A 27,426-nucleotide genomic window follows, 5' to 3' on the forward strand; every position below is an offset into this window, starting at 1 on the left:
TGGAGGCTCAGATTGATCTCTCAATGTAAATGGAGGCTCAGATTGATCTCTCAATGTAAATGGAGGCTCAGATTGATCTCCCAATCTCAATGGAGGCTCAGATTGATCTCTCCAATCTGAGCAAAGTGCATAAATAAAAGGTGCGGAGACTCTGTCCAATGAGCTACGTCAAGGTACTTCCCTCTAACTCTTCTCCGTTCCTCTGGACCAATCAAAGGAGGAACGTCCTTCCTCCGGACCAATCAAAGGAGGACCATCCTTCCTCCAGACCAATCAAATGAGGACCCATCCTTCCTCCAGACCAATCAGAAGACCATCTCCCCAAAAAAACGAATGGGTCCGCAAGTGAAATTGATGTTGTGTCCTTCCTACGGACTAACCTGAGAGAACGACGAGTTCCTTTTAAAACCTTTGCTTTTTTGTGTGTGTGACTTACCTGAGACAAAAACTAGGAAGGGCCTAAATACTCTCTCCTTCCAACCCAACCCTGCCTTATACTGCTGGGTGGACCAACGACACAGTGGAGAGCTGATTGGTAAAGGCTGTATAGCTCTGGAGATCACAGGGCACAAGGTGCTCGTTGGATAGGTTCAACTAGAAGACGAGAAGACTTTATGAATCCATGCCAGATGGAAATTGGACTGTGATAACAATCATCATTCTTTACACTTCTCTTCCTCGCAGTGACGCTAACCTGGATAAATAAACAAAAACAACTATAAATCAACAACATGGACGTCATCATCGGAATGCCAACACAACCCCTAGAGGCGGTGTTTAACAACAGAGTGGGCGGGGTTTCGGTGGCGTTGTCGGCGAACAGTTGGTTTGCCTTCCTCTATGGCTTTGCCCTACTGTCAATCATCCAATTTCCCACGGTGACGGGCGACTGTTGGCTGATTGAGGGGGAGAAGGGCTTCGTGTGGTTGGCTATCTGCAGCCAGAACCAGCCCCCGTACGAAGCGATCCCTGCCCACATCAACAGGTAAGAACCAGCCCCCATATGAAGCCATTTCTGCCCACATCAACAGGAAAGAACCAGCCCCCATATGAAGCGATCCCTGCCCACATCAACAGGTAAGAACCAGCCCCCATATGAAGCGATCCCTGCCCACATCAACAGGTAACCATGGCAGAGATAGTGTCCCTGCCCACATCAACAGGTAACCATGGCAGAGATAGGGTCCCTACCCACATCAACAGGTAACCATGGCAGAGATAGGGTCCCTACCCACATCAACAGGTAACCATGACAGAGATAGGGTCCCTACCCACATCAACAGGTAACCATGACAGAGATAGGGTCCCTACCCACATCAACAGGTAACCATGGCAGAGATAGGGTCCCTACCCACATCAACAGGTAACCATGGCAGAGATAGGGTCCCTGCCCACATCAACAGGTAACCATGACAGAGATAGGGTCCCTACCCACATCAACAGGTAACCATGGCAGAGATAGGGTCCCTACCCACATCAACAGGTAACCATGGCAGAGATAGGGTCCCTACCCACATCAACAGGTAACCATGGCAGAGATAGGGTCCCTACCCACATCAACAGGTAACCATGGCAGAGATAGGGTCCCTACCCAAATCAACAGGTAACCATGGCAGAGAGAGGGTCCCTACCCACATCAACAGGTAACCATGGCAGAGATAGGGTCCCTACCCACATCAACAGGTAACCATGGCAGAGATAGGGTCCCTGCCCACATCAACAGGTAACCATGGCAGAGATAGGGTCCCTACCCACATCAACAGGTAACCATGGCAGAGATAGGGTCGCTGCCCACATCAACAGGTAACCATGGCAGAGATAGGGTCCCTACCCACATCAACAGGTAACCATGGCAGAGATAGGGTCCCTACCCACATCAACAGGTAACCATGGCAGAGATAGGGTCCCTACCCACATCAACAGGTAACCATGGCAGAGATAGGGTCCCTGCCCACATCAACAGGTAACCATGGCAGAGATAGGGTCCCTGCCCACATCAACAGGTAACCATGGCAGAGATAGGGTCCCTACCCACATCAACAGGTAACCATGGCAGAGATAGGGTCCCTACCCACATCAACAGGTAACCATGGCAGAGATAGGGTCCCTACCCACATCAACAGGTAACCATGGCAGAGATAGGGTCCCTACCCACATCAACAGGTAACCATGGCAGAGATAGGGTCCCTACCCACATCAACAGGTAACCATGGCAGAGATAGGGTCCCTACCCACATCAACAGGTAACCATGGCAGAGATAGGGTCCCTGCCCACATCAACAGGTAACCATGGCAGAGATAGGGTCCCTGCCCACATCAACAGGTAACCATGGCAGAGATAGGGTCCCTACCCACATCAACAGGTAACCATGGCAGAGATAGGGTCCCTACCCACATCAACAGGTAACCATGGCAGAGATAGGGTCCCTACCCACATCAACAGGTAACCATGGCAGAGATAGGGTCCCTACCCACATCAACAGGTAACCATGGCAGAGATAGGGTCCCTACCCACATCAACAGGTAACCATGGCAGAGATAGGGTCCCTACCCACATCAACAGGTAACCATGGCAGAGATAGGGTCGCTGCCCACATCAACAGGTAACCATGGCAGAGATAGGGTCCCTACCCACATCAACAGGTAACCATGGCAGAGATAGGGTCCCTACCCACATCAACAGGTAACCATGGCAGAGATAGGGTCCCTACCCACATCAACAGGTAACCATGGCAGAGATAGAGTCCCTGCCCACATCAACAGGTAACCATGGCAGAGATAGGGTCCCTACCCACATCAACAGGTAACCATGGCAGAGATAGGGTCCCTGCCCACATCAACAGGTAACCATGGCAGAGATAGGGTCCCTACCCACATCAACAGGTAACCATGGCAGAGATAGGGTCCCTGCCCACATCAACAGGTAACCATGGCAGAGATAGGATCCCTACCCACATCAACAGGTAACCATGGCAGAGATAGGGTCCCTGCCCACATCAACAGGTAACCATGGCAGAGATAGGGTCCCTACCCACATCAACAGGTAACCATGGCAGAGATAGGGTCCCTGCCCACATCAACAGGTAACCATGGCAGAGATAGGGTCCCTACCCACATCAACAGGTAACCATGGCAGAGATAGGGTCCCTACCCACATCAACAGGTAACCATGGCAGAGATAGGGTCCCTGCCCACATCAACAGGTAACCATGGCAGAGATAGGGTCCCTACCCACATCAACAGGTAACCATGGCAGAGATAGGGTCCCTACCCACATCAACAGGTAACCATGGCAGAGATAGGGTCCCTGCCCACATCAACAGGTAACCATGGCAGAGATAGGGTCCCTACCCACATCAACAGGTAACCATGGCAGAGATAGGGTCCCTACCCACATCAACAGGTAACCATGGCAGAGATAGGGTCCCTGCCCACATCAACAGGTAACCATGGCAGAGATAGGGTCCCTGCCCACATCAACAGGTAACCATGGCAGAGATAGGGTCCCTACCCACATCAACAGGTAACCATGGCAGAGATAGGGTCCCTACCCACATCAACAGGTAACCATGGCAGAGATAGGGTCCCTACCCACATCAACAGGTAACCATGGCAGAGATAGGGTCCCTACCCACATCAACAGGTAACCATGGCAGAGATAGGGTCCCTGCCCACATCAACAGGTAACCATGGCAGAGATAGGGTCGCTACCCACATCAACAGGTAACCATGGCAGAGATAGGGTCGCTACCCACATCAACAGGTAACCATGGCAGAGATAGGGTCCCTACCCACATCGACAGGTAACCATGGCAGAGATAGGGTCGCTACCCACATCAACAGGTAACCATGGCAGAGATAGGGTCCCTACCCACATCAACAGGTAACCATGGCAGAGATAGGGTCCCTGCCCACATCAACAGGTAACCATGGCAGAGATAGGGTCCCTACCCACATCAACAGGTAACCATGGCAGAGATAGGGTCCCTACCCACATCAACAGGTAACCATGGCAGAGATAGGGTCCCTACCCACATCAACAGGTAACCATGGCATAGATAGGTTCCCTACCCACATCAACAGGTAACCAATGCAGAGATAGGGTCCCTGCCCACATCAACAGGTAACCATGGCAGAGATAGGGTCCCTACCCACATCAACAGGTAACCATGGCAGAGATAGGGTCCCTACCCACATCAACAGGTAACCATGGCAGAGATAGGTTCCCTACCCACATCAACAGGTAACCATGGCAGAGATAGGGTCCCTACCCACATCAACAGGTAACCATGGCAGAGATAGGGTCCCTACCCACATCAACAGGTAACCATGGCAGAGATAGGGTCCCTACCCACATCAACAGGTAACCATGGCAGAGATAGGGTCCCTACCCACATCAACAGGTAACCATGGCAGAGATAGGGTCCCTACCCACATCAACAGGTAACCATGGCAGAGATAGGGTCCCTGCCCACATCAACAGGTAACCATGGCAGAGATAGGGTCCCTACCCACATCAACAGGTAACCATGGCAGAGATAGGGTCCCTGCCCACATCAACAGGTAACCATGGCAGAGATAGGGTCCCTACCCACATCAACAGGTAACCATGGCAGAGATAGGGTCCCTGCCACATCAACAGGTAACCATGGCAGAGATAGGGTCCCTACCCACATCAACAGGTAACCATGGCAGAGATAGGGTCCCTGCCCACATCAACAGGTAACCATGGCAGAGATAGGGTCCCTGCCCACATCAACAGGTAACCATGGCAGAGATAGGGTCCCTGCCCACATCAACAGGTAACCATGGCAGAGATAGGGTCCCTGCCCACATCAACAGGTAACCATGGCAGAGATAGGGTCCCTGCCCACATCAACAGGTAACCATGGCAGAGATAGGGTCCCTGCCCACATCAACAGGTAACCATGGCAGAGATAGGGTCCCTGCCCACATCAACAGGTAACCATGGCAGAGATAGGGTCCCTACCCACATCAACAGGTAACCATGGCAGAGATAGGGTCCCTACCCACATCAACAGGTAACCATGGCAGAGATAGGGTCCCTACCCACATCAACAGGTAACCATGGCAGAGATAGGGTCCCTACCCACATCAACAGGTAACCATGGCATAGATAGGTTCCCTACCCACATCAACAGGTAACCAATGCAGAGATAGGGTCCCTGCCCACATCAACAGGTAACCATGGCAGAGATAGGGTCCCTACCCACATCAACAGGTAACCATGGCAGAGATAGGGTCCCTACCCACATCAACAGGTAACCATGGCAGAGATAGGGTCCCTACCCACATCAACAGGTAACCATGGCAGAGATAGGGTCCCTACCCACATCAACAGGTAACCATGGCAGAGATAGGGTCCCTACCCACATCAACAGGTAACCATGGCAGAGATAGGGTCCCTACCCACATCAACAGGTAACCATGGCAGAGATAGGGTCCCTACCCACATCAACAGGTAACCATGGCAGAGATAGGGTCCCTACCCACATCAACAGGTAACCATGGCAGAGATAGGGTCCCTGCCCACATCAACAGGTAACCATGGCAGAGATAGGGTCCCTACCCACATCAACAGGTAACCATGGCAGAGATAGGGTCCCTACCCACATCAACAGGTAACCATGGCAAAGATAGGGTCCCTGCCCACATCAACAGGTAACCATGGCAGAGATAGGGTCCCTGCCCACATCAACAGGTAACCATGGCAGAGATAGGGTCCCTACCCACATCAACAGGTAACCATGGCAGAGATAGGGTCCCTACCCACATCAACAGGTAACCATGGCAGAGATAGGGTCCCTACCCACATCAACAGGTAACCATGGCAGAGATAGGGTCCCTGCCCACATCAACAGGTAACCATGGCAGAGATAGGGTCCCTACCCACATCAACAGGTAACCATGGCAGAGATAGGGTCCCTGCCCACATCAACAGGTAACCATGGCAGAGATAGGGTCCCTGCCCACATCAACAGGTAACCATGGCAGAGATAGGGTCCCTACCCACATCAACAGGTAACCATGGCAGAGATAGGGTCCCTGCCCACATCAACAGGTAACCATATATATATCCCATTTAGCAGACGCTTTTGTCCAAAGCGACTTACAAGTCGGCTGGGGCCACTACTTTTACATATGGGTGGCCCCAGCGGGAATCGAACCCACGACGCTTGGCGTTGCAAGCGCCATGCTCTACCGACTGAGCCACACAGGACCCTAACCATGGCAGAGATAGGGTCCCTACCCACATCAACAGGTAACCATGGCAGAGATAGGGGGCCACTGGGGCCACTACTTTTACATATGGGTGGCCCCAGCGGGAATCGAACCCACGACGCTTGGCGTTGCAAGCGCCATGCTCTACCGACTGAGCCACACAGGACCCTAACCATGGCAGAGATAGGGTCCCTACCCACATCAACAGGTAACCATGGCAGAGATAGGGTCCCTACCCACATCAACAGGTAACCATGGCAGAGATAGGGTCCCTACCCACATCAACAGGTAACCATGGCAGAGATAGGGCCCCTGCCCACATCAACAGGTAACCATGGCAGAGATAGGGTCCCTACCCACATCAACAGGTAACCATGGCAGAGATAGGGTCCCTACCCACATCAACAGGTAACCATGGCAGAGATAGGGTCCCTACCCACATCAACAGGTAACCATGGCAGAGATAGGGTCCCTGCCCACATCAACAGGTAACCATGGCAGAGATAGGGTCCCTGCCCACATCAACAGGTAACCATGGCAGAGATAGGGTCCCTGCCCACATCAACAGGTAACCATGGCAGAGATAGGGTCGCTACCCACATCAACAGGTAACCATGGCAGAGATAGGGTCCCTACCCACATCAACAGGTAACCATGGCAGAGATAGGGTCCCTACCCACATCAACAGGTAACCATGGCAGAGATAGGGTCCCTGCCCACATCAACAGGTAACCATGGCAGAGATAGGGTCCCTACCCACATCAACAGGTAACCATGGCAGAGATAGGGTCCCTACCCACATCAACAGGTAACCATGGCAGAGATAGGGTCCCTACCCACATCAACAGGTAACCATGGCAGAGATAGGGTCCCTACCCACATCAACAGGTAACCATGGCAGAGATAGGGTCCCTGCCCACATCAACAGGTAACCATGGCAGAGATAGGGTCCCTACCCACATCAACAGGTAACCATGGCAGAGATAGGGTCCCTACCCACATCAACAGGTAACCATGGCAGAGATAGGGTCCCTACCCACATCAACAGGTAACCATGGCAGAGATAGGGTCCCTACCCACATCAACAGGTAACCATGGCAGAGATAGGGTCCCTACCCACATCAACAGGTAACCATGGCAGAGATAGTGTCCCTGATAGGGGGGTTTGTAATCAGTGATTTTATTTAAACATCATTTACATTACATTTAAGTCATTTGGCAGACGCTCTTATCCAGAGCGACTTACAAATTGGTGAATTCACCTTATGACATCCAGTGGAACAGCCACTTTACAATAGTGCATCTAAATCATTTAAGGGGGGGCAGAGAAGGATTACTTTATCCTATCCTAGGTATTCCTTAAAGAGGTGGGGTTTCAGGTGTCTCCGGAAGGTGGTGATTGACTCCGCTGTCCTGGCGTCGTGAGGGAAACATAATCTGTGTTATTGATATGTTCTATTGTCCCAACTGTTCTTGGATGCATTTTCTTATTTTCATTTGATTAAATTGCATAAATTGTATTCCCCAGATTTCCTGCTTATTCCCAACTGATTCCAGAAATATTCCAACCGGGATTTTTGGATAACCTGGGAAACTTGGGAAAATTAGGAATTTTGTAAATTTGGGAATTTTGCAACCCCAGGCAGAAGCCATTGTTTAGGCATTCTGTGTGCTTTATTTTCCTTTGTTCATCTATGTTTACTTCTAGTTAGGTTTTACTTGTTGTCATGTGAATGGTTCACTGTAAATTTGAAGAAAAGAAAGACCTGTATCAACCTGTTGACCTTCGTCTGTTTGTTTTGTAAAGTGTGTTATTGCAAGTTTAAATGCACTTTAAATAAAGTCTGCTTTGAACAGCACCATCGTGGACCTGAGGCTCAACGAGAATAAGATCAAGAGTATCCATTTCTCGTCGCTCAGCCGCTTTGGGAACCTGACGTACCTCAACCTCACCAAGAACGAGATCTCGTACGTGGAGGATGGAGCCTTCTCGGCCCAGTTCAACCTGCAGGTTGGTCCTGAACATCACAGTGATTCCTGGGGCTCTGGTGAACTACGTAGGGAGAAGTGTGCCAATTGGTACATTACCTTCAATCACATTACCTCACGTTACCTTACCTCGCGTTACCTTATGTTACCTTACCTCACGTTACCTTACCTCACCTCACTTTACCTCACCTCACCTCATGTTACCTTACCTCACGTTACCTTACCTTACCTCACATTACCTTACCATACCTTACCTTACCTCACGTTACCTTACCTCACCTCACCTTACCTCACGTTACCTTACCTCACGTTACCTTACCTCACCTCACCTTACCTTACCTCACGTTATCTTACCTCATGTTATCCTACCTCACGCTACCTTACCTCACCTCACCTTACCTCACCTCACCTCACGTTATCTTACCTCACATTACCTTACCTCACCTCACCTTACCTCACCTCACGTTACCTAACTCACGTCATCTTACCTCATGTTACCTTACCTCACCTCACCTTACCTCACCTTACCTTACCTTACCTTACCTCACGTTACCTTACCTCACCTCACCTTACCTCACGATACCTCACGTTACCTTACCTTACCTCACGTTACCTTACCTCAGCTCATGTTACCTTACCTCACCTCATGTTACCTTACCTCACGTTACCTTACCTCATGTTACCTTACCTCACCTCACGTTACCTTACCTCACCTCACGTTACCTTACCTCATGTTACCTTACCTCATGTTACCTTACCTCATGTTAACTTACCTTACCTCACGTTACCTTACCTCATGTTAACTTATCTTACCTCACGTTACGTTACCTCACGTTACCTTAACTCATGTTACCTTATCTTACCTCACGTTACGTTACCTCACGTTACCTTACCTCATGTTACCTTATCTTACCTCACGTTACGTTACCTCATGTTACCTTACCTCACATTACCTTACCTCACCTCACGTTACCTTACCTCACCTCACGTTACCTTACCTCATGTTACCTTATCTTACCTCACATTACCTTACCTCACCTCACGTTACCTTACCTCATGTTACCTTACCTCATGTTACCTTACCTCATGTTACCTTATCTTACCTCACGTTACCTTACCTCATGTTAACTTATCTTAGCTCACGTTACGTTACCTCATGTTACCTTACCTCACATTACCTTACCTCACCTCACGTTACCTTACCTCACGTTACCTTACCTCACCTTAACTCACCTCACGTTACCTTACCTCACGTTACCTTACCTCATGTTACCTTATCTTACCTCACGTTACCTTACCTCACCTCAAGTTACCTCACCTCACGTTACCTCATGTTACCTTACCTGATTTTTACCTTACCTCACCTCACATTACCTTACCTCACGTTAACTTACCTCATGTTACCTTACCTTACGTTACCTTATGTTACCTTACCTCACGTTAACTTACCTCATGTTACCTTACCTCACGTTATCTTATGTTACCTTACCTCGCGTTACCTTATGTTACCTTACCTCATGTTACCTTACCTTACGTTACCTTATGTTAGCTTACCTCATGTTACCTTACCTCACGTTACCTTACCTCACGTTACCTCACCTCCCGTTACCTTACCTCACTTTACCTTACCTCACGTTACCTCACCTCATGTTACCTCACCTCATGTTACCTTATCTTACGTTACCTTATCTTACCTCACGTTACCTTACCTCACCTCACTTTACTTTACCTCATGTTACCTTACCTCACGTTACCTTAACTCACCTCACTTTACCTTACCTCATGTTACCTTACCTCACGTTACCTTAACTCACCTCACTTTACCTTACCTCATGTTACCTTACCTCACGTTACATTACCTCACCTCACGTTACCTTACCTCATGTTACCTTACCTCACGTTACCTTATGTTACCTTACCTCACGTTACCTTACCTCACCTCACGTTACCTTACCTCACGTTAACTTACCTCATGTTACCTCACCTCACGTTACCTTACCTCACGTTACCTTACCTCACGTTACCTTACCTCACCTCACGTTACCTTACCTCATGTTACCTTACCTCAAGTTACCTTACCTTACGTTACCTTACCTCATGTTACCTTACCTCACGTTACCTTACCTTATGTTACCTTACCTCACGTTACCTTATGTTACCTTACCTCCTGTTACCTTACCTCACGTTACCTTACCTCACGTTACCTCACGTTACCTTACCTCATGTTACCTCACCTCACGTTACCTTACCTCATGTTACCTTACCTCACGTTACCTCATGTTACCTTACCTGATTTTTACCTTACCTCACCTCACGTTACCTTACCTCACGTTGACTTACCTCATGTTACCTTACGTTACCTTATGTTACCTTACCTCACGTTAACTTACCTCATGTTACCTTACCTCACGTTACCTTATGTTACCTTACCTCGCGTTACCTTATGTTACCTTACCTCATGTTACCTTACCTTATGTTACCTTATGTTACCTTACCTCACGTTACCTTACCTCACGTTACCTCACCTCCCGTTACCTTACCTCACTTTAACATACCTCACGTTACCTCACCTCATGTTACCTCACCTCACGTTACCTTATCTTACCTCACGTTACCTTACCTCACCTCACTTTACCTTACCTCATGTTACCTTACCTCACATTACCTTAACTCACCTCACTTTACCTTACCTCACGTTACCTTACCTCACCTCACGTTACCTTACCTCATGTTACCTTACCTCACGTTACCTTATGTTACCTTACCTCACGTTACCTTACCTCACCTCACGTTACCTTACCTCACGTTACCTTACCTCATGTTACCTCACCTCACGTTACCTTACCTCACGTTACCTTACCTCATGTTACCTTACCTCACGTTACCTTATGTTACCTTACCTCACGTTACCTTACCTCACCTCACGTTACCTTACCTCACGTTACCTTACCTCATGTTACCTCACCTCACGTTACCTTACCTCACGTTACCTTACCTCATGTTACCTTACCTCACGTTACCTTACCTTACGTTACCTTACCTCATGTTACCTTAACTCACGTTACCTTATGTTACCTTACCTCATGTTACCTTACCTCACGTTACCTTACCTCACGTTACCTTATGTTACCTTACCTCACGTTACCTTACCTCACGTTACCTTACCTCATGTTACCTTACCTCACGTTACCTTATGTTACGTTACCTCATGTTACCTTACCTCACGTTACCTTACCTCACGTTACCTTATGTTACCTTTCCTCACGTTACCTTACCTCACCTCACGTTACCTTACCTCACGTTACCTTACCTCACGTTACCTTATGTTACCTTACCTCATGTTACCTTACCTCACGTTACCTTATGTTACCTTACCTCCTGTTACCTTACCTCACGTTACCTTATGTTACCTTACCTCACGTTACCTTATGTTACCTTACCTCATGTTACCTTACCTCACCTCACGTTACCTTACCTCACGTTACCTTATGTTACCTTACCTCACGTTACCTTACCTCACCTTACCTCATGTTACCTTACCTTACCTCATGTTACCTTACCTCAAGTTACCTTACCTCACGTTACCTTATGTTAACTTACCTCACGTTGCCTCACCTCACGTTACCTTCTCACCTTACCTCACGTTACCTTACCTCACATCACCTTATCTCACCTTACCTTGCCTCACATTACCTCACGTTGCCTTACCTCACATCACCTTATCTCACCTTACCTCACGTTACCTTACCTCACATCACCTTACCTCACGTTACCTTACCTCACATCACCTTACCTCACGTTACCTTATCTCACGTTGTCTTCTCACATTACCTTACCATACCTTATCTTACCTCATGTTACCTTACCCTACCTTACCCTTTCCTACCTTACCCTCTCTTACCTTCTCCTTCCTACCAGGTGCTGCAGTTGGGGTTTAACCGTCTGAGGAACCTAACAGAGGGAATCCTCAGAGGGCTGGGGAAGCTGCAGTACCTCTACCTACAGGCCAACCTGATCGAGGCAGTCACCCCCAACACCTTTGAGGAGTGTCCTAACATAGAGAACGTTGACCTCTCCATGAACAGGATTCAAGTGCTGGACGGAGGCTTGTTTACGGGGCTCAGTAGATTAACGACGTGTGAACTCTACACCAACCCGTTCAACTGCTCCTGTGAGCTGTTGGGATTTCTACGCTGGTTGGCAGTCTTCCCCAACAGGTGATAAAGCACAAGTTGAAGCAAAATTGAATATTCAATTTATTTTCAATGACTTGTCAATAAACTGAAAAGTAGAAGCTATTTATTTAAAAAGTGTGTCCCATTTTTTATTTTATTTTTTTATTATGTAAATTAAAATGACTTCCTGCATTGACTGCCTTAAACTTTTGATTTGACCCAAACACTGGTGACCTCCGCGTGTTCCCGACCAGGACCAACGAGAGGATGGTGTGTGATACTCCGGCCGGGTTCTCAGGCTACAGCCTCCTCAGTCAGAACCCCCGGATGCCTGCGACACGCAACGCTCTACACATGCTCACTATGGTGGGTCGACTAAAACAGATCATGATTATTATCATTTACAAAATATTTTTAAAAATCCACCCTGAAATGAACTATCTTTTGGTATTTGTTTCATTTGTCCGTTGTTGATATATTCCCAAAATGTTTTGCTTGTCAGCAATCATGTTTTCAAGATATGTAAACTTGAAAGATACAGAAATGCATCTGGTATGATGCCATGATAGAGTGTTGAGACAGCGTAGGCCATCATAGTAGGTTGTCATAGTAACGGTGTATCGTTCATAGCTGTTAGAATACACTACATCGTGTTATATTCTACGTTCATTGAGCGTGGGAAATGAGCTTTACAAATCAATTATTGTTATTGTAGCCTAGTGGTTAGAGCGTTGGACTAGTAACCGGAAGGTTGCAAGTTCAAATCCCCGAGCTGACAAGGTACAAATCTGTCGTTCTGCCCCTGAACAGGCAGTTAACCCACTTTTCCTAGACCAGTTAACCCACTGTTCCTAGGCCAGTTAACCCACTGTTCCTAGACCAGTTAACCCACTGTTCCTAGGCCAGTTAACCCACTGTTCCTAGGCCAGTTAACCCACTGTTCCTAGACCAGTTAACCCACTGTTCCTAGACCAGTTAACCCATTGTTCCTAAACCAGTTAACCCACTGTTCCTAGACCAGTTAACCCACTGTTCCTAGACCAGTTAACCCACTGTTCCTAGACCAGTTAACCCACTGTTCCTAGACCAGTTAACCCACTGTTCCTAGACCAGTTAACCCACTGTTCCTAGACCAGTTAACCCACTGTTCCTAGACCAGTTAACCCACTGTTCCTAGGCCAGTTAACCCACTGTTCCTAGGCCAGTTAATCCACTGTTCCTAGACCAGTTAACCCACTGTTCCTAGACCAGTTAACCCACTGTTCCTAGACCAGTTAACCCACTGTTCCTAGACCAGTTAACCCACTGTTCCTAGACCAGTTAACCCATTGTTCCTAAACCAGTTAACCCACTGTTCCTAGACCAGTTAACCCACTGTTCCTAGACCAGTTAACCCACTGTTCCTAGACCAGTTAACCCACTGTTCCTAGACCAGTTAACCCACTGTTCCTAGACCAGTTAACCCACTGTTCCTAGACCAGTTAACCCACTGTTCCTAGACCAGTTAACCCACTGTTCCTAGACCAGTTAACCCACTGTTCCTAGACTAGTTAACCCACTGTTCCTAGACCAGTTAACCCACTGTTCCTAGACCAGTTAACCCACTGTTCCTAGACCAGTTAACCCACTGTTCCTAGACCAGTTAACCCACTGTTCCTAGACTAGTTAACCCACTGTTCCTAGACCAGTTAACCCACTGTTCCTAGACCAGTTAACCCACTGTTCCTAGACCAGTTAACCCACTGTTCCTAGACCAGTTAACCCACTGTTCCTAGACCAGTTAACCCACTGTTCAAGGGTTGTCATTGAAAATAAGAATTTGTTCTTAACTGACTTGCCTAGTTAAATAAAGATAAAATAAAAATAAAAATTGTTATTGTTATGATTACTTTTATAACAATATTTGTATAATTATTGCTCTGGTTATTTTGATGATGATGATGATGATGATGATGGTTGTTGTTGTTGTTTTAGGTGTGTACCGACGACGGAAGCAACTCTTTCCCGAACATCATTGTTCAGTCAGAGTTTACGACCCTCCCACCGTACTCTCCCTGCGGATTGGACGACTGCCCTTCTGGAATGTCTCCGGAGGACCCAATAAGCATCAGCCCCACCTACCCGGATCTGAACAACAAGCCTAGTATGAAGGTGAAACAGGTGAGCCCCCAGGTGAAGCTGTTCCTACGGGCTCGAAGGGTTGTGTTTGTGTGTTACAGAGTTCAGAATGTGCCATAGGCCAATCCACAGCTAGCTTGAAATGTTCCGGATGGAACCATCCAATCGGTACCTTTTGGGTCTCGACCTGTTGGAACATTGTCAAGGAGGGCGATCACGTGTGTTGGTTGGAGTCCAGTCTGGGGCCAATCTGCCCCCCCCCACCCCCGTTACACATGTGTTGGTTGGACTTTCTCTCTCTCTCTCTCTCTCTCTCTCTCTCTCTCTCTCTCTCTCTCTCTCTCTCTCTCTCTCTCTCTCTCTCTCTCTCTCTCTCTCTCCCTCTCATCTCTCTCCCTTTCTCCCTACTCTCTGTCCCTCTCTAGATCTCCCACTCCTCAGTAGTGATCACTACTCCCTACTCTCTGTCCCTCTCTAGATCTCCCACTCCTCGGTAGTGATCACTACTCCCTACTCTCTGTCCCTCTCTAGATCTCCCACTCCTCGGTAGTGATCACTACTCCCTACTCTCTGTCCCTCTCTAGATCTCCCACTCCTCAGCAGTGATCACTACTCCCTACTCTCTGTCCCTCTCTAGATCTCCCACTCCTCGGTAGTGATCACTACTCCCTACCCTCTGTCCCCTCTCTAGATCTCCCACTCCTCGGTAGTGATCACTACTCCCTACTCTCTGTCCCTCTCTAGATCTCCCACTCCTCAGTAGTGATCACTACTCCCTACTCTCTGTCCCTCTCTAGATCTCCCACTCCTCAGTAGTGATCACTACTCCCTACCCTCTGTCCCTCTCTAGATCTCCCACTCCTCAGTAGTGATCACTACTCCCTACTCTCTGTCCCTCTCTAGATCTCCCACTCCTCAGTAGTGATCACTACTCCCTACTCTCTGTCCCTCTCTAGATCTCCCACTCCTCAGTAGTGATCACTACTCCCTACTCTCTGTCCCTCTCTAGATCTCCCACTCCTCAGCAGTGATCACTACTCCCTACTCTCTGTCCCTCTCTAGATCTCCCACTCCTCGGTAGTGATCACTACTCCCTACCCTCTGTCCCTCTCTAGATCTCCCACTCCTCGGTAGTGATCACTACTCCCTACTCTCTGTCCCTCTCTAGATCTCCCACTCCTCGGTAGTGATCACTACTCCCTACCCTCTGTCCCTCTCTAGATCTCCCACTCCTCGGTAGTGACCACTACTCCCTACTCTCTGTCCCTCTCTAGATCTCCCACTCCTCAGCAGTGATCACTACTCCCTACTCTCTGTCCCTCTCTAGATCTCCCACTCCTCGGTAGTGACCACTACTCCCTACCCTCTGTCCCTCTCTAGATCTCCCACTCCTCAGCAGTGATCTCGGTCCAGATCCCTCACCCCTTCAGTAAGATGTACATCCTGGTTCTCTACAACAACAGCTTCTTCACTGACATAAAGAACCTGAAGAACCACAAGGAAGAGTTTGAACTGAACAACCTGAAAGCCCACACGGGTAGGACATAGTTTCGATCATCCCTACCCGCGTGTGTGTGTGTGTGTGTGTGTGTGTGTGTGTGTGTGTGTGTGTGTGTGTGTGTGTGTGTGTGTGTGTGTGTGTGTGTGTGTGTGTGTGTGTGTGTGTGTGGGGGGGAGCAAAAAGACAGTGTCTGCATACTAAATGGCCCAAATAGTATCCTCTGCAGTTAATATTATAATATAATATATAATGTCATGTAATGTTACTCTCTCTCTCCCTACCTACTTTCTCCATCCATCCCTCCCTCCCTCTCTCTCTCTCTCTCTCTCCCTTCCCCCTCCCTCTCCATCCCTCCCTCTCTCTCTCCCTTCCCCCTCCCTCCCTCTCTCTCTGTCCCCCTCCCTCTCTCTCTCCCTTCCCCCTCCCTCCCTCTCTCTCCCTCCCCTTCTCCCTCCCTCTCTCTCTGTCCCTCCCTCTCTCCCTACTTTCTCCATCCCTCCCCCTCTCTCTCCCTTCCCCCTCCCTCCCTCTCTCTCTGTCCCCTCCCTCTCTCTCCCTCCCCTTCTCCCTCCCTCTCTCTCTGTCCCTCCCTCTCTCCCTACTTTCTCCATCCCTCCCCCTCTCTCTCCCTCCCCTTCTCCCTCCCTCTCTCCCTACTTTCTCCATCCCTCCCTCTCTCTCTCCCTTCCCCCTCCCTCTCCATCCCTCCCTCTCTTTCTCCCTTCCCCTCCTTCTCCATCCCTCCCTCTCTCTCTCCCTTCCCTCTCCCTCTCCATCCCTCCCTCTCTCTCTCCCTTCCCCCTCCCTCCCTCTCTCTCTGTCCCCTCCCCTCTCTCTCCCTTCCCCCTCCCTCCCTCTCTCTCTGTCCCCTCCCTCTCTCTCCCTCCCCTTCTCCCTCCCTCTCTCTCTGTCCCTCCCTCTCTCCCTACTTTCTCCATCCCTCCCCCTCTCTCTCCCTCCCCTTCTCCCTCCCTCCCTCCCTCCCTCCCTCCCTCCCTCGTCCCTCCCTCCCTCTCCCTCCCTCCTTCCCTCTCTCTCGTCCCTCTCTCCCTACCTTCTCCGTCCCTCCCTCTCTCTCACTTTCCCCTCCCTCTCTCATTTTTCTCTCTCTCCCTCTCTCCCTCTCTCTCTCTCCCTCTCTCATTTTCCCTTCTCTCTCTCTCTCCCTCTCCCACCCCTTCTCTCTCTCCCTCCCTCTCTCTCCCCTCTCTCTCTCTCCCTCCCTCTCCCTCCCTCTCTCTCTCCCTGCCTCTCTATCTCCCCCTCTCTCTCTCTCTCTCTCCTCTCTCTCTCTCTCTCAGACTACACCTACTGCGTGGTGTCCATAAGACACCAGCTTCGTTATAACCACACCTGTCTGTCCATCTCCACCGGGAGGAAGGCAGGTCTGGAGAGGACCTCCAACGACTCCTCTGCTACCCACTACATCATGACTATACTGGGCAGTCTCTTCAGCATGGTCCTCATACTGGGGTTAGTCTTCCACAGCCAGTGAAGAAAGAGTCAGCACTTACTGCATCACGATTCCAATGCAGTCTGTTGTTTAGTCACGGTATTATGGAGAGTTCAGTGGCAAAGACAATGATTAAATGCGAGAGAAAAAATCGAACCGAGAAAATGATTAATGATGAAATTGAATCTCAAAAATGGTTTCATGAAATATTCTTCTTCTAGTTTCGTGTTCCACTGCCTGAGGAAGAAGAGGCAGCGAGACGAGAAGAACAAGAAGATTGGAAAGATACAGAAGAGCCTGATGGAGCTGAAATACGGAGCTGACCTGGAGGGTGGTGGAGGAACAGGGGGAGGGGGGGTCCATCTCTCAGCTATCCCAGAAACAGATGCTCTCGGCCGGGGAGAGTCTCACGCGGATGCCCTACCTTCCCCAGGGTGGGACCTGTGAGATGGACCAGTACATGCTACAGGAGATCATTGACACTCCAAAGGCAACGAAAGGGAACTATATCGAAGTGCGAGGAACTGTGGGAGACCTGTCGGACCGGAGGGAGAGAGAGAGGGAACGAGAGTGGGAGAGAGAGAGGGAAAGAGAGAGGGAATGCAGTCTCTCTCCACAAGACAACCCTCAGGTAACCTGTTCATTTGACGCTGTGCTGAACTGTGGTTGCACTGTGGTTGAACTGTGGTTGCACTGTGGTTGAACTGTGGTTGAACTGTGGTTGCACTGTTTTTGAACTGTGGTTGCACTGTGGTTGAACTGTGGTTGAACTGTGGTTGCACTGTGGTTGAACTGCTCCAGTCTCTACAACCTAGTGTGTGTATTGGAGGAGAATACAGCAGAATCCAATCTCTTGAGGATTAATAAAGTATTCTTCCTCCTCCTCATTCTCGTCCTCCTCTCCTCTTCCCTCCTCTCCTCTCCTCCTCTCCTCTCCTCCTCCCCTCCTCTTCCCTCCTCTCCTCTCCTCCTCCTCCTCTCCTCCTCCTCTCCTCCTCTCCTCTCCTCCTCTCCTCTCCTCATCTCCTCCTCCTCCTCTCCTCCCCTCCTCTCCTCCCCTCCTCCTCCTCCTCCTCCTCTCCTCCACCTCCTCATCCTCATCTCCTCCTCTCCTCCTCCTCCTCATCCTCCTCTCCTCCTCCTCTCCTCCTCCTCCTCCTCATCCTCCTCTCCACCTCTCCTCTCCTCCTCCTCCACCTCCTCTCCTCCTCCTCCTCCTCCTCCCTCCTCATCTCCTCCCTCTCCTCATCCTCCTCTCCTCCTCCTCCTCCTCTCCTCCTACTCCTCCTCTCCTCCTCTCCTCCTCCCTCTCCTCCTCCTGTCCTCTCCTCCTCCCCTCCTCTCCCCTCCTCTCCTCTCCTCTCCTCCCTCTCCTCTCCTCCTCCTCCTCTCCTCATCCTCCTCTCCTCCTCCTCCTCTCCTCCTCCTCTCCTCCTCCTCCTCCTCCTCTCCTCCTCCTCCTCCTCCTCAGGGTTCAGTAGCAGAGATCTCCACCATCGCCTCAGAGGTGGACAAGGTGAACCAGATCATCACCAACTGCATTGACGTCCTCAAGTCTGAGTCAACGTCGTCCCAGGGGGTCAAGTCAGGCTCTGTGTCGACCGCTGAACCCCGACTAGAGCTGATCTCAGACCAGCCACAGAGACAGTCAGGGTTCCTGTCACCGCAGTATAAAGGTACACACACCTGTCCGTCCGTCCGTCCGTCCGTCCAAATCTTTTAACATTTTTTTTATTGAACCTTAATTTAACTGAGCAAGTCAGTTAAAGAACAAATTCTTATTAACAATTGACGGCCTACCCCCCGGCCAATCCCCGATGACGCTGGACCAATTGTGCGCCGCCCTATCTGTCTATCTGTCTGTTGATTGGTCAGTCGGTCAGACTCTTCACTCTATCTAAAAAATAAATAAAAAACTTGAAAAAAAAACAGATTAACTTTGATTTGAAGGAGGCAGTGATCTACCACCAGCCTCAATGTCAAAAGCACCTGTTATATCGGAATTATTGTAAATGTTATAACTCATTAAATGTTATAACTTATTAAATGTTATAACTCATTAAATGGTATAACTCATTAAATGGTATAACTCATTAAATGTTACTAAATGTTCTAACTCATTAAATGTTATAACTCATTAAATGTTATAACTTATTAAATGTTATAACTCATTAAATGGTATAACTCATTAAATGTTAAGAAATGTTATAACTCATTAAATGATATAACTTATTAAATGTTATAACTCATTAACTGTTCTAACTCATTAAATGTTATAACTCATTAAATGTTATAACTTATTAAATGTTATAACTCATTAAATGGTATAACTCATTAAATGTTAAGAAATGTTATAACTTATTAACTGTTCTAACTCATTAAATGTTATAACTCATTAAATGTTATAACTTATTAACTGTTCTAACTCATTAAATGTTATAACTCATTAAATGTTATAACTCATTAAATGTTATAACTCATTAAATGTTATAACTCATTAAATGTTATAACTTATTAACTGTTCTAACTCATTAAATGTTATAACTCATTAAATGTTATAACTCATTAAATGTTATAACTCATTAAATGTTATAACTTATTAACTGTTCTAACTCATTAAATGTTATAACTCATTAAATGTTATAACTCATTAAATGTTATAACTTATTATTATTACATTTTGCTCTTAGAGATCATAATCAAATTGAAAAGCGCTTTACAAATGTTATAACTCATTAAATGTTATAACCTATTAAATGTTCTAACTTATTAAATGTTATAACTCATTACATGTTATAACTCATTAAATGTTATAACCTATTAAATGTTATAACTCATTAAATGTTATACCTTATTATATTTATTATTTATTTATCTTTACAAATGAACCAACTGACTAATATGAATTGTTATTTTTACTGAAGGAGGTTACCACCACCCTCTCCAGAGACACCACAGTATGGAAGCTCCATCCAAACGACCTTCGACCTCCTCCAGCGGATCCGTCCGCTCCCCGCGCACCTCCCGCTCCGACGGGCCGCACCGGGGAACCTCTGACACCAAGTACATGGAGAAGACCTCGCCGACCGGAAACACCGCCGGGACGCCTGCCGCTGCCATCTTACGGGCAGAGGCCCAGAAGGTACTGGGGGGGGGGGGGTGTAGTATTACAGTAGTATTAATATAGTATAGTGATAGGATAACTACATAGTAGTATTACAGTAGTATTAATATAGTATAGTGATAGGATAACTACATAGTAGTATTAATAAAGTATAGTGATAGGATAACTACATAGTAGTATTACAGTAGTATTAATATAGTATAGTGATAGGATAACTACATAGTAGTATTACAGTAGTATTAATATAGTACAGTGATATGATAACTACATAGTAGTATTACAGTAGTATTAATATAGTATAGTGATAGGATAACTACATAGTAGTATTACAGTAGTATTAATATAGTATAGTGATAGGATAACTACATAGTGGTATTAATATAGTATAGTGATAGGATAACTACATAGTGGTATTAATATAGTACAGTGATATGATAACTACATAGTAGTATTACAGTAGTATTAATATAGTATAGTTATAGGATACCTACATAGTAGTATTACAGTAGTATTAATATAGTATAGTGATAGGATAACTACATAGTAGTATTACAGTAGTATTAATATAGTATAGTGATAGGATAACTACATAGTAGTATTACAGTAGTATTAATATAGTATAGTGATAGGATAACTACATAGTAGTATTAATATAGTATAGTGATAGGATAACTACATAGTGGTATTAATATAGTATAGTGATAGGATAACTACATAGTGGTATTAATATAGTATAGTGATAGGATAACTACATAGTAGTATTACAGTAGTATTAATATAGTATAGTGATAGGATAACTACATAGTGGTATTAATATAGTATAGTGATATGATAACTACATAGTAGTATTACAGTGGTATTAATATAGTATAGTGATAGGATAACTACATAGTGGTATTAATATAGTATAGTGATAGGATAACTACATAGTAGTATTAATATAGTATAGTGATATGATAACTACATAGTAGTATTACAGTGGTATTAATATAGTATAGTGAGAGGATAACTACATAGTAGTATCAATATAGTATAGTGATATGATAACTACATAGTAGTATTAATATAGTATAGTGATATGATAACTACATAGTAGTATTACAGTAGTATTAATATAGTATAGTGATAGGATAACTACATAGTGGTATTAATATAGTATAGTGATAGGATAACTACATAGTGGTATTAATATAGTATAGTGATAGGATAACTACATAGTAGTATTACAGTAGTATTAATATAGTATAGTGATAGGATAACTACATAGTGGTATTAATATAGCATAGTGATAGGATAACTACATAGTGGTATTACAGTAGTATTAATATAGTATAGTGATAGGATAACTACATAGTAGTATTAATATAGCATAGTGATAGGATAACTACATAGTGGTATTACAGTAGTATTAATATAGTATAGTGATAGGATAACTACATAGTAGTATTACAGTGGTATTAATATAGTATAGTGATAGGATAACTACATAGTGGTATTAATATAGTATAGTGATAGGATAACTACATAGTAGTATTACAGTGGTATTAATATAGTATAGTGATAGGATAACTACATAGTGGTATTACAGTAGTATTAATTAATATAGTATAGTGATAGGATAACTACATAGTGGTATTACAGTAGTATTAATATAGTATAGTGATAGAATAACTACATAGTCGTATTATGATATGAGGTATTATTATGTTTATATTTATTATAAGGTCCGACAGTACAAGGAGCAGCGCCACTCGTACCCGGGCCCCCAGCGCCCCCTCCCTGACTCTGACGAGCTTGAGGAGCTGAGTAGCAGGAAACCCTCTTCCATCCTGGAACCCCTCACCCTGGGGAGACACCCCAGAGAGCTAGGTAACACTGACTGGTTGATTGGTTGGTTGAATGATCGGTCAATTGGTTGGTTGATTGGTTGGTTGGTTGGTTGGTTGGTAGGATGATTGGTCAATTGGTTGGTTGGTTGATTGGTTTGTTGGTTGGATGATTGTTCAATTGGTTGGTTGATTGGTTGGATGATCAGATGGTTGGTTGATTGTTTGGTTGATTGGTTGGTTGGTTGGATGATCGGTCAATTAGTTGGTTGGTTGATTGATTGATCAATTGGTTGGTTGATTGGTTGGTTGGTTGATTGGTTGGTTGGCTTGTTGGTTGATTGGTTGGTTGGTTGGTTGATTGGTTGGTTGGTTGATTGGTTGGATCATCGGTTAATTGGTTGGTTGGTTGATTGGTTGGTTGATTGGTTGGATGATTGATCAATTTGTTGGTTGGTTGGTTGGTTGATTGGTTGATTGGTTGGATGATCGGTTAATTGGTTGGTTGGTTGGTTGGTTGAATGATCGGTCAATTGGTTGGTTGGTTGGTTGGTTGGTTGGTTGGTTGGTTGGTTGGTTGGTTGGATGGTTGGTTGGTTGGTTGGATGGATGATCGGTCAATTGGTTGGTTGGTTGGTTGGTTGGTCGGTTGGTCTGTCGGTCGATCGGTCGGTCAGTCGGTCGATTGGTTGGTTGATTAGTTGGGTGTGTGTATATACTTAGTTTGACAAACCAAAATCCCCTCTGGGATGAATAAAGTGTTGATCTAATATCTGATCTCCTCCAGCCTACGCACAGCTGTCCCCGCAGTACCACAACCTGAGCTACGAGTCCAGTCCTGAGTACTCCTGCACCCCGTCGCTCGGCATCTGGGAGAAGTTCAAACTCCACCGGAAGAGACACAGAGACGAGGACTACGAGGAGGAATACATGGCGGCGGGACACGCACTGCGGAGGAGTTTGCAGGTCGCCAAGGACGAGGATCTGCACGACATACTAGACTATTGGAAAGGTGTCTCGGCACAGCAGAAGTCCTGAAGGGGCTGGTGGCGTGTGATGTGACGAGGCCCTGTCACTACTTAGTTAGTAGGAGGACGGAGGTCGGAGGTCGTACGGAGACTAAGGGCTCTCTATTCCACCTGGAAAGATGAAGCGTTACAGATTCCGCGATTCGTTTCTGATTGACGTCTCTGCTAAAGCTGGAACATCTACAGACACACACACACACACACACACACACACACACACACACACACACACACACACACAGACACACACACACACACACAGACACACACGCACACGCACACGCACACACACACACACACAGACACACAGACACACAGACAGACACACACACACACACACACAGACACACACACACACAGACACAGACACACACACACCTCTCTCTCTCAGCTTTTAAAAAACATGGACCAAAATGAAATTAAAACGATTTTAAAAAACAACAAATGAAGAACTTGATTCAAAATAATTTTTTAACAGAAGATCCTGAGATACTATTTCTCCAAGACTATTCTGTCGCTGTTTCTACTAAAACTAGGTTTTTGGATGAGCACAAAAAAGAAACACAACAAACACACGATATTATATGGACTGGTAGTCTCACGAGTGTGAGTACGCCACAGTGTATGTGCCAAATCAACAAGGGTCGCAAATAGCACTTTCTTCCCTAGAAAGTTGTACACTGTATAGGGAATACATTGTGCTTTGGGACACAGCACCGAGGAGAACCGTTGAAACACTGTATAAAACCTCTCTCCGGCCTCGTCGCTCTTTTATACATATTAAAACAAGTTAGAATTAAAGATGTGATTCTTACTATTATTATCGTTATTAATATTATTAGTACTATTATTTGAGTATCGCATGGCAACGTCCTGTGACAGTGACTATTGTTGTGACTTTGGAGAAAGAAGAACCTCAAAATGGCCGTCGCACAACCTCATTATAAAATGTCCGCCTCTGAACAACCTCGACGAAGACAGACACTCGTGATCTCTTCTTCTTCTTCTTTTTTTTACCAGAGGACTCTTTCTCTCTTCCTTAAGGAACACTATTTTCCTCTGCGAACAGACTCTTATTCTGAAACGTTCCTTGATGTATTACAGAGGGGACTTTTATTGTGAAACTACAAGAAGGGGGGGGGGGTGATCTTGTTCAAAAGAAAGAGAAAAAGCTCTATATTTGCATAAAAAATATGTCTTGTTAGTTAGTTAGCTAGTTAGTGTGTTTCTACCGAGGGGATTTGAAAACCTTCTTTGAGACTTTGAGAGACCATCTTCAAACTGATCTAACCTGCAGTACGTTTTTGATTTTGAAATCCTACCAATCTCTAATGAATGTCTTCAAGTCCCTAACAACTGCACTGTTCAAAATCAGAAAACGTCTCGTAACTCTAAAAACACCCTCCCTGAAAACACTGTAGCCTACAACTCCCAGATTTATTTATTCATTTTTACCCACAATTCCTCTGTCCCTTCCTTGTCCCTCCCCCAAATCCCTGTAGTTCCTCCCTCCCAGTCCCATTCCTCAGTTGAGTTTTAGTTTGCCAAATCACAACTCAAACGGCACAAAAAGGACCGACCGGCCGACTGTCATCGAATCTCCCCGTACCTCAACTCAAACCGTTCTATGACCAAAGTGCTGTGGTAGCAACAGTTCCCAGAAGTCCTTCTAGCCCAGTCTGTCCCCTTATACCCTGGCTGGGTCTCAGATGACAGCCTGTTTCCTATATATAGTCACAACAACCTTTTCATTTGTTGCTTTTGGTTGCTGCTTTTTATTTATTTACTTCTTCTTTTTTTAAACCATTTTTGTAGCAGCTCTCGGTTTCCACGGATACAGCTCTTGGTTTCCATGGATACTAGGACACAGGAAGTGGAATCAAGTGCACTATATAGGGAACAGGGTGCCATACGGGGCGTATCCATATCTACAGACCTACTACAGGAGATGAATGTACTTCTTTACATCATTAAAAGTAAACGGCAGCTGATACTGCTGACAGACACCGTTTTGTAATTTTCTCTCTGTCTGTCTCTCTCTCTTCCTCCCTCTCTGTCTCTCTCTTCCTTCCTCCCTCTCTGTCTCTCCTTTCTGTCTCTCTGTCTTCCTCTCTGTTCCTCTCTCTCTTCCTCTGTCTGTTTCTCTCTCTTCCTCTGTCTGTTTCTCTCTCTCTTCCTCTCTGTCTGTTTCTCTCTCTTCCTCTCTGTCTGTTTCTCTCTCTTCCTCTGTCTGTTTCTCTCTCTTCCTCTCTGTCTGTTTCTCTCTCTTCCTCTCTGTCTGTTTCTCTCTCTTCCTCTGTCTGTTTCTCTCTCTTCCTCTGTCTGTTTCTCTCTCTTCCTCTGTCTGTTTCTCTCTCTTCCTCTGTCTGTTTCTCTCTCTCTTCCTCTCTGTCTGTTTCTCTCTCTTCCTCTGTCTGTTTCTCTCTCTCTTCCTCTCTGTCTGTTTCTCTCTCTTCCTCTGTCTGTTTCTCTCTCTTCCTCTGTCTGTTTCTCTCTCTCTTCCTCTGTCTGTTTCTCTCTCTTCCTCTCTGTTTGTTTCTCTCTCTCTTCCTCTCTGTTTGTTTTTCTCTCTCTTCCTCTCTGTCTTTCTCTCTCTTCCTCTGTCTGTTTCTCTCTTCCTCTCTGTCTGTTTCTCTCTTCCTCTCTGTCTGTTTCTCTCTCTCTTCCTCTCTGTCTGTTTCTCTCTCTCTTCCTCTCTCTTTTTCTCCCATGATTTCTCTCTGATACACTGTATATTGATCTGATCATGATTGGATGATTGATTGATTGATATTGACACCTTATATTATCTGATCATGATGTATTGTTAATTGATATTGATACCTGATATGATCATGATTTATTGATATTGATACCTTATATGATCATGATTGATTGATATTGATATATGATACTGATACACTTTATATTGATATGATCATGATTGATTGATATTGATACCTTACAATATGATCATGATTGATTGATATTGATACCTTACGATATGATCATGATTGATATATATTGATACCTTAGATGATCATGATTGATTGATATTGATACATTACGATATGATCATGAGTGATTGATATTGATACATTATGATATGATCATGATTGATTGATATTGATACCTTACGATATGATCATGATTGATTGATATTGATACATTACGATATGATCATGATTGATTGATATTGATACCTTATGATATGATCATGATTGATTGATATTGATACCTTATATGATCATGATTGATTGATATTGATACCTTACGATATGATCATGATTGGTTTTGACACATCTGATCATGATGTATTGATTGATTGATTGACTGCTTATACGTGCTTAAATCATTCAGCCCTGTTAACTAAACAGCCTTATACAGTTTAGGTTTTTATTTTCTTGGCGTGTAATGTTTGTAAAATGACAATTTGAAGTTTTCTCTTCATCTTTGGATGGTTTTCTCGACCATATTTTTTCTAAATGCTACACGATGATTCTTCTTAAAGCCTCACACAAAGCTGTTTCTTTAAATAACAGGCATCTAAATGTATGTAGTAAACTAATCCGTTTGTTGGTTAGATTGCTTTTTTGTGTTGCTTTTTTTTTAAATAATGATTTTTTTGGTAGCATCCCTTGGTATCCATGGATACCGCTGGGAGACAAAAAGTAGAAACATTGTGTAAAGGTTGACAAGAGAAGAAGGAGGAGAAAGTGGAGGAAGAGCAACTCGCCGTTGGACAGTGTGCATTCTGGGTAAACGGGAAACAGAGACTAGACTGACAGTGTGTTCTATGGTTGTGTTGCGTTTCCGCTTGCGACACGAGAGAGAGAGAGAGAGAGAGAGAGAGAGAGAGAGAGAGAGAGACGGGGAGACGGACGGGGAGACGGACGGGGAGAGGGAGAGACGGACGGACGAGGGAGAGGGAGAGCGAGGGGGAGAGAGAGAGAGAGAGAGAGAGAGAGAGAGAGAGAGGGGGAGAGGGAG

At 45.8% G+C, this 27,426-nt stretch overlaps 1 pseudogene; it reads left to right on the forward strand.

The window, feature by feature from the left end:
• The first annotated feature begins 532 nt into the window (after positions 1–532).
• Positions 533–26,337, forward strand: LOC135533838 (protein ELFN1-like; annotated as a pseudogene).
• Positions 26,338–27,426: the final 1,089 nt, after the last annotated feature.

Source organism: Oncorhynchus masou, unplaced genomic scaffold, assembly GCF_036934945.1.
Source record: "Oncorhynchus masou masou isolate Uvic2021 unplaced genomic scaffold, UVic_Omas_1.1 unplaced_scaffold_2702, whole genome shotgun sequence".
Lineage (NCBI taxonomy): Eukaryota > Metazoa > Chordata > Actinopteri > Salmoniformes > Salmonidae > Oncorhynchus > Oncorhynchus masou.